The sequence below is a fragment of the Zingiber officinale genome, chromosome 5A (genome assembly GCF_018446385.1).
Source record: "Zingiber officinale cultivar Zhangliang chromosome 5A, Zo_v1.1, whole genome shotgun sequence".
NCBI lineage: Eukaryota > Viridiplantae > Streptophyta > Magnoliopsida > Zingiberales > Zingiberaceae > Zingiber > Zingiber officinale.
This window is the reverse complement of record NC_055994.1, coordinates 76436808-76445254: the sequence shown is the minus strand read 5'-3', so window position 1 is coordinate 76445254 and position 8447 is coordinate 76436808.

Below are 8447 nucleotides of genomic sequence, written 5' to 3'. Positions count from 1 at the left end.
TCCATCTCTTCCGCTCGGATGCAGGTCGAGCCGGGAAGGGGTTCCCGGCGACGACCCTCCGACGCTCAAGTCAGGCAAGACGAAAACGATGAAGTGGCTCCAAAGATGAGAGATCGCGTCCCTCCGACGAAGTCTGAGGGCTCTTATATAGAGCTGTGGGGAGGCTTATGCACACCTACCAAGGCGTATACGTGTCCTTTACCATACTTTAGTATGAGCTTACCAGAGGAGCATGCCTGACACCATACTGCTACAGTCCGAGCACCTCTCTAATGGGACGGCAGAAGCTGTTCCCCAATGTCCCCTTGTCCTTATCTCCTTTTTCCCCGCGCTGAGCGTCCAGCCGCTCGACAAGCACATCACTTCCGACCTGGCGTAGGTGTTGGCCCGACCGGGGAAATTCCCGGTCGCGTGCTCAGCTGATATTGTTCCTGCCCGTGTTGCTCTATGCCTCGGCCGAGCGGACTACCCGCTCGGCCCGGCGACCCTTCTTCGATCGACGGGACCTCATGCTGACCCTTTTGACTTTTGACCTCTACGTGTCATTGGCCCCCTCAAAGGGACCCCCGTCATTACCGTCGAATCAATATATATGTATAAAAGATGTTTAAAGGGATTGTCTAGAAAAAAATTTATCATCATTAAACAGACGATTATCAAACTCAATAATCTATCTTTAATAGATAAAAACATAATTATTATTGTTGTAATAATATTAATATAAATATAATTGTTTTGATGGTGATTTAAAATAAAATAATTTAACTTATGTCAGATTCATACTTTTATTTGATGAAAATCCATTTTCAAATTTGATAATTATCAAACTACATACCTAATTTTAGATTTAGTAAGACATATCTTATTCTTAAAAATATACATACAATCACAATATAAATCCAATATCAGTTTCATATTATTACATGACGTGAAAAACACATCAAAGTAAGAAATATGCCTTTAAACCACTCATACGCCTATAATATTCAAACCGCTCGTGATCAATACTTATCTTGTTTTCTATGTTAAAAATAATATTTTATTTTTTTATTAATGGTTCATGTATGATGCTTTATATTTTTTTGATTTTATTATAATTAAATAGTATGATTAAATAATTATAATTATAATTATAATTATAATTAATGAATGTATTTTATATTGGTTAATGAAAAGATAATTCTTTTTATATTGATGCAATGAATCAGTCTCATTATGCAATATGAGAATGAATGAATATTAAGAGATAATTTATGTATCTATTGATGAAATATATAAATAAAAGATCATAAATAGTTCTCTCTCTATCTAATATATAGGTCATTACTCCATCAAAAAAGTTATTTAAGAATAAAGATCAAAAGAGGGAGAAACATAATTGTCTTAAGGTGCTCTAGTTTCTTCATACTTGAAGATCATCATGAGCTAAAGATATGTTTTCCTTTTAATTATCATATTATGAAAGTCATTTAGTTCAAAATCTTAGGCATTAAGGAATATGCAATATGATAAACTTATTTAAGTATGCATATTTATATTCATGACAATATATGTTATGCTAACATGTGGTATCAGAACTCTTGTTAAAGACTTATGATTTTTCATTAAAAAATATTTTCTCTCTTGATCGATTATATGCTAAATGTTTTTTTAATATTTTTTTCTACTGTGATTTACATATATAAATATGAACATGTAATTATGATTGTTCTTGACATGTATGATAACTTAATTGAGAAAGCTTATATGACTACACATGCCCAATAATTATGCAAAAAGAATTTTGGGACTAAAAGTTATGTATGTTTTTATTGGCATCTCAACTTTCTAATGGACATAATGTTTTAAGCATGTTACACTTTTTGTGTTTGATTAGATCTTTGTATGCTTTTGTAATATATTCATTCATTAGAAATGAATGATTATGTCCATCACATAATTGCTTAGTATATGAGTTATGAATGTTTTCTTACTTTGAGTATGATTATATTTAGATCATTATGAGCATTATTATTATGTTTACTCATGCTTTATATTTGACGGTTCATAAAATTAAAAATTAAACACATATGAACTTTTAAATAGTTATTGTCATTATTTAATTTAATGTCTATATTATGCATAATATGTTAGTCATCAAAGTGATTAAATTAAAAAGTTTAGATATTAATTAAATAATATTAAATTATTCACGAGTATGAGATAATATGATGAAAAAACTTAACTTTTATTATAAATAATTTAAAGTTCATTGATTATAAAATAATTAAGAATCATCCAAAAATTGATTACTTTATTCATGATTATAAATATAATTGTGACTACTTTATATGCTTTATTAGATATATTTAGTACATCCCAAGATAACAAACATATTTAATTAGAACTTATTTAATTACTTATTATATGAAATCTTATTTGAGCATCAATTATGTATGTGTATTGTAGTATCATCCAAAGGAGAACTTCAATATACATTTAAAGTTCATATGAATATTGATACGGTGTATAGTAGTAGGATCTGGTCAAGGGGACATAGCAGTCAGAAGTCAAGGGGATGTGACAGTTAAAAAACAAGGAGATGTGATAGTCGATATATGGAGTGAACCCACCCGGGGCCATCCGGTGTATGAAGCCAGAGAGGGGTCTACCAGTCGGGAAACCAGGGCTACGGAAGGAAGCGCGGTCAGGACCAAACCCGACCTGACTTTACCGATCAGGGGCTGTCAAGCTGGCCCACACGAGCAAACTTATCACCCTCAGTGGGGTCAAAATCATAAAGGCTGACAGAAGGGGCTCGACCAGTCTATTCATCAACACCCAATAGACTAACCAGGGCTGTTTCAATCGCACTCGGGTAGCATAGAAGGCACTACGCGACAATAGATCAGGGAATCGTAACCACCTGTCAGAGAATATCTGCTATATGTCAGGGAATATTCCAGCGGTTAGGATCATCTGTAAGTAGAATCTTCCTCCAGTCTATAGGAGAAGGCCACGTGTCCACCACCACTCAACAAGTCCTGACACCCGACATCCTCTGACAGGGGTCAGTCTCCAGAAGGTATGTATTGTCATATAAAAAGGGATGTTCTCTCCCTTGCGCAGGTACGCTCACTCGCACACTTGTCTACTTTTCTTCTTCCTTCGTACACTTTTCTTCTTCCTTTGTACACTATTCTTCGCCTATTTTGGAGCGTAAAGATGGAGGACACCGACAGAATCAACGTAACCATGACGGCAAGAGAATATGAGCTGTATAAAGAAGCCAAGAGGCGGGCAGCCTCTGAGAAGCAGACCACCGCTTCTCGACCTTACAAGATGCCGGTAATTTCTAAGGAGCCAACCCATGCTTCTGATAGAGGGTCCAAAAGAAAGCAGCCCGATAAGTTTCCCTCAGCCTTCTATCGAGAGTTGGGCCTCGATTACCATCATAAGGGCCCGAGCGGCTATAATAAGAAGGAGCAACTGTAGGCTTCTGAGGCAGAAAGCTCCCCGCCTAGGGATTCTAAGAATGATAAAGCTATAGTTCTCAGGGAGGAGGTCAAAATGGACCCTGAGGAATAAGTGACCTTCTCTACAAGGGTGCTCGGTGAAAAGTTACCCAAGGGATATAGGCCTCCTATTATCGGTGAATATGATGGTAGTCAGGATCCGGAAGATCATCTCCGTAAGTTTAGGAACGCTGCCCTATTGCATCAGTATAGTGATGTTATCAAGTGCCGAGTGTTCATTAATACTTTATCCAGCTCGGCATAAAAATGGTTTGACGAGTTGCCGAACGGATCCATCACTTGTTTCCATGATTTCAAGACAGTTTTCCTACGCCACTTCGCCAGTAGCAGGAAGTACCAAAAGACGGATCATTGTCTCTTCGCGCTCAAGCAAGGGTCAGTTGAGCCCTTATGAAGTTATATCAAGCATTTCAACTAGGTGGCTCAGGACGTTCCATCCGTCACCTCAGAAATATTGATGAACACCTTCTCTCATGGACTGGTAGAAGGGGAGTTCTTTCGGGACCTCATTCGAGACCCTGTAAAGAACTTCGACGAGATGCTGGGAAAGGCTGCCAGCTACATCAACATGGAAGAGGCTCAGACTGCTCGACAGAAAGCAAACAAGGTGTCTACTTCCACCAACAAACTAGAAAAGAAGCTACCACAACTGTCAGCCCAGCCTCTTCCGTGTACTCGGGATGCTCGCACCCCCCCTTTGATCCCGGTCTGGATACCCGACCGGTTCCACGTGTGGCAGCTGTTCAAGCCCCAATGCATGGGTCGTAGGGACCGCACTACTGCACTTACCATCGCTCCCACACCCATGCCACTAGTGACTACTTTCAGTTCGCCCGAGATTCTAGGCTTGCCACTGAGCTGGGCCTACCTCCGCCCGAAATTGCCCCCAAGACTCAACAAAGGATACTGGCCAGCCAACAGGACGCGGTCGGGGCAGGCCAACCTAGCCAACCTCAGCCTGATCTTGCCAGACAAGGGAATAAGGAGCCCAGTCACAACTAGGAGCCTAGGGAAGCCAGGGAGGCTGAAAATCGAGGTAACACGGCCGTCTGAGAGATCGGCATGATCTTTGGAGGGCCCACTGATGGGGATTCTGCTAGGCACAAAAGTCTCATGAGCGTCATCTAGAGGTACATGCTGTGGGATATAGTCGGAAGCAAGCGGCCGGATCCGTAATCAGTTTCGAGCCACAAAATCTAGAATGGTTAGAGCTTCCCCATGATGATGCTCTCATAATTAAGGCCATCATAGCCAACAATCACGTGGCCAGAGTTTTCGTAAATACCAGGAGCTCTATCAACGTGTTGTTCAAAAGTGCATTTGAGAGCATGTAGATCGATGCCAACGAGTTTCAACCTGTGGCCACTTCATTGTATGACTTCACCGATAATGAAGTACGTCCCATGGGCCAAATCAAGCTGGTGATATCATTGGGTACTGAACCTCTGGTGCGGACAAGGAAGAGCACCTTCATCGTCGTGGATTCACCATCCTCCTACAACGTCATCCTAGGAAGACCGATGTTACATGAGTTTCGAGCAACAGTCTCCACTTTTCACAAGGAGATCAAGTTTCCAGTAGGAGACCAAGTCGGGGAAGTAAGAGGAGAGCAGTTGGTCTCTCGTAGATGCTACATAGACATGGTGAAGGTAGAAGCTCACAAAGTCCAAAGAACTCATGATGGGAGGATCCACGTCATCCAGGAAGAGCCTTTACTTATAACAGAGGAGCCCCTCCCCTGGGAGGAGGTTCAACTGTACCCTGAGCGCCCTGAAAGTCTCACCCGAATATCCAGCAATTTACCCAGGGAGGTTAAGATGAACTTGGTCCAGTGTTTAACTCGCAATAGGGACGTTTTCGCTTGGTCTCCTGAAGAGCTATCCGGAGTCAAGCTAGAGGTGGCTGAGCATAAGTTACACATTCTGCCTTATGCCCGACCGGTTAAGCAGAAGAAGAGGAATTTCTCGACCGAGAAGAATAAGATCATCCGAGCCGAGGTGGATCAACTCAGGAAAGAAGGTCACGTTAGAGAGGTACAGTTCCCGTCCTGGCTCTCTAACATGGTCTTGGTCTCTAAGCCCAATAATAAGTAAAGGGTCTGCATCGATTTCTACGACCTCAACCGTGCTAGCCCCAAGGATTGTTATCCATTGCCCAGGATTGATCAAATGGTGAACCCAACTTTGGGGTGCGAAAGAATTTGCATGCTAGATGCCTACCAAGGTTATCATCAGATCCCTCTAGTACGGGAGGATCAAGAAAAGGTCAGTTTCATCACACCCAATGACACTTTTTGTTATACTGTCATGCCCTTTGGATTGAGAAATGCAGGAGCAACATGTCAAAGAATGATGGATAAGATATTCAGAAAGCAGATAGGTCGTAATGTAGAGGTTTATGTGGATGAAATATTCATCAAGTCCATTCTAGTAGTTAATCTGATTACTGATGTTGAAGAGACCTGTAGCACCTTGCGGCAATATGGATTGAAGCTGAATCCATTGAAGTGCCTATTTGGGGCTAGGGGAGGAAAGTTTTTGGGATATCTTGTTACTGAGCGAGGAATTGAGGCAAACCCTGAGAAAGTGCGGGCGCTTAGAGACATGAAGGCCCCTCAAAACTTAAAGGAAGTTCAGAAGCTAGTAGGCAGGATAACAATGTTGCCCAGATTCATATCTCGATTGACAGATTGAGCCTTGCCATTCTTCGAAGTTCTTAGAAGAGCAACTAAGTTTCAGTGGGATGAGGAGTGCAATTAGGCCTTTGAAGAACTAAAGAAGCACCTGGAGACCTTACCCTCTTTATTTAAACCTACAGCGGGGGAATCACGTTGGGTATATTTGTCAGCCACCCCTGAGGTCGTGGGGGCGGTGTTGGTCAAGGACCAAGATGATGTACAACGACCGGTGTACTTCTTCAGCCATCTATTGAAAGGGGCTGAGTCTCAATACACATCCCTAGAAAAGTTAGTCTATAGATTGGTACTCATGGCACGCCGTTTAAGACCTTATTTCTTAGCACATCCCATTACAATCCTGACCAATAGCACTATGGCTAAAGCTTTCACTAACATGGAAGTGGTAGGCTGACTCATTAAATGGGCGATTGAGCTAGGAGAATATGACATACAGTATCAACCCCGAGCGACGATTAAGGCTTAGGCCCTGACCAACTTTCTGATGGAAGTTCATCAGACAGAGTCTGAAGAAATTTGGAAAGTTTATGTGGACGGGTCATCCACCCAACAGGGGAGCGGGGTAGGAATCCTTTTGATATCCCCCCCAGGAAGACATCTTACAGTTAGTCGGCAGATTGAATTTCAGAGTCACCAATAATGAGGCAGAATACGAGGCTCTATTGGTTGGTCTGCAAGCAGCTCGGCATGTAGGGACATCTTGGGTCATTGTATATTCAGATTCTCAACTGGTAGCTCAGCAGATGGCAGACAACTTCGAGGTCACTAGTAATAAGTTACAAGTATACCGAGAGGCCTATGAGAAAATGAAGAAGGACTTTTAGGAGGCCATAGTCACTAAGATTCCTCGGGTGGAAAATTAAAGGGCTGATGAATTGGCCAAAATGACTATCTCTTTAACTACTTGGGTACTGGACAGGTCGATAGCTCAGACCTTCCTGATAGTTCAAATAAACTTGTAGAATAATATTGAAAAAGCAATTGACTGGAGGGCTACGATGATCAATTATCTACAACGAGGTATCCTGCCGAATGATCCGAAAGAGGCCAGGCTGGTTAGGAAACGGGTTCATATGTACACCCTGATCGGGGACCAACTATACAAGCGACTATTCTCTAGACCACTACTAAGTGCGTAGGAGCAGAGGATGTAGAATATGCTCTACGAGAGGTATCTCAGGGATGTTGTGGCAGTCATGTCGGGGGAAAAAAAATACTAGCCTAGAAAGTATTGCTGGCCGGGTATTTCTGGCCCACTCTACAGAAGGATACACAACGACTGATAAACGCCTGCTTATCTTGCCAAAATATCATAATCTAACCCACCGCCCAACGGACACACTAAAAACTGCCATACTCTCTTGTCCATTCCATCAGTGGGGCATGGATATTGTAGGACATTTTCCTATGGCACTGGGACAAAGACGATTTCTACTTGTGGCTGTGGATTATTTCTCCAAATGGGTAGAGGCAGAAGCCCTGACCAGGATCACAGAGGGAGCTGTTATCCAATTCCTGTGGAAGAACATCCTTTACCAATTTAGGATTCCTCACAAGTTGGTTTTTGACAATGGAAGATAATTTCAAGGGCGCAAAATCCAAACCTAGTGTCAGGGGTTTGGTATAACTCAAGCTTTCACATCTGTAGCTTATCCTCAGAGCAATGGGCAAATTGAGGTCACTAATAGAGAAATTGTCAGAGGATTGAAGGTCAAATTGGATCACGTTGGAAGTGATTGGGTGGAAGAGTTACCTAGTATCCTCTGGGCGCACCGAACAACTCCTCGAGAAAGCACAGGACTCACCCTATTCCATCTAATCTATGGTAGCGAGGCGGTGGTACCCATTGAGGTTGGGGTGCCCTCGGTCAGAAGAATACTGTATGATGAAGGAAATACGGAACATCGATATCAGAGCTGGATTTTATTAATGAAGTTCGCGAGCAGGCAGCTATACGGTTAACAGTGTATCAATAAAGGATGCGCCAAAACTATGATAAAAGGGTGGTCCCCTGATTCTTTGGAGAAGGGGATCTAGTTTGGAAGCGGATAAAGCCCGTAGGAGAGGTGACTAAGTTGTCACCTCAGTGGGAGAGCCTATATAAAGTGGTCAAAAAGTTGACCTCGGGGGCCTATTATTTGCAAGATGCTCAGGGTAGACCACTAAGTCGCCCATGGAGTGCTAACCATCTCTAGCCTTATCGGGTTTAGGATAGGGCAAGATGCTCAGGGTAGACT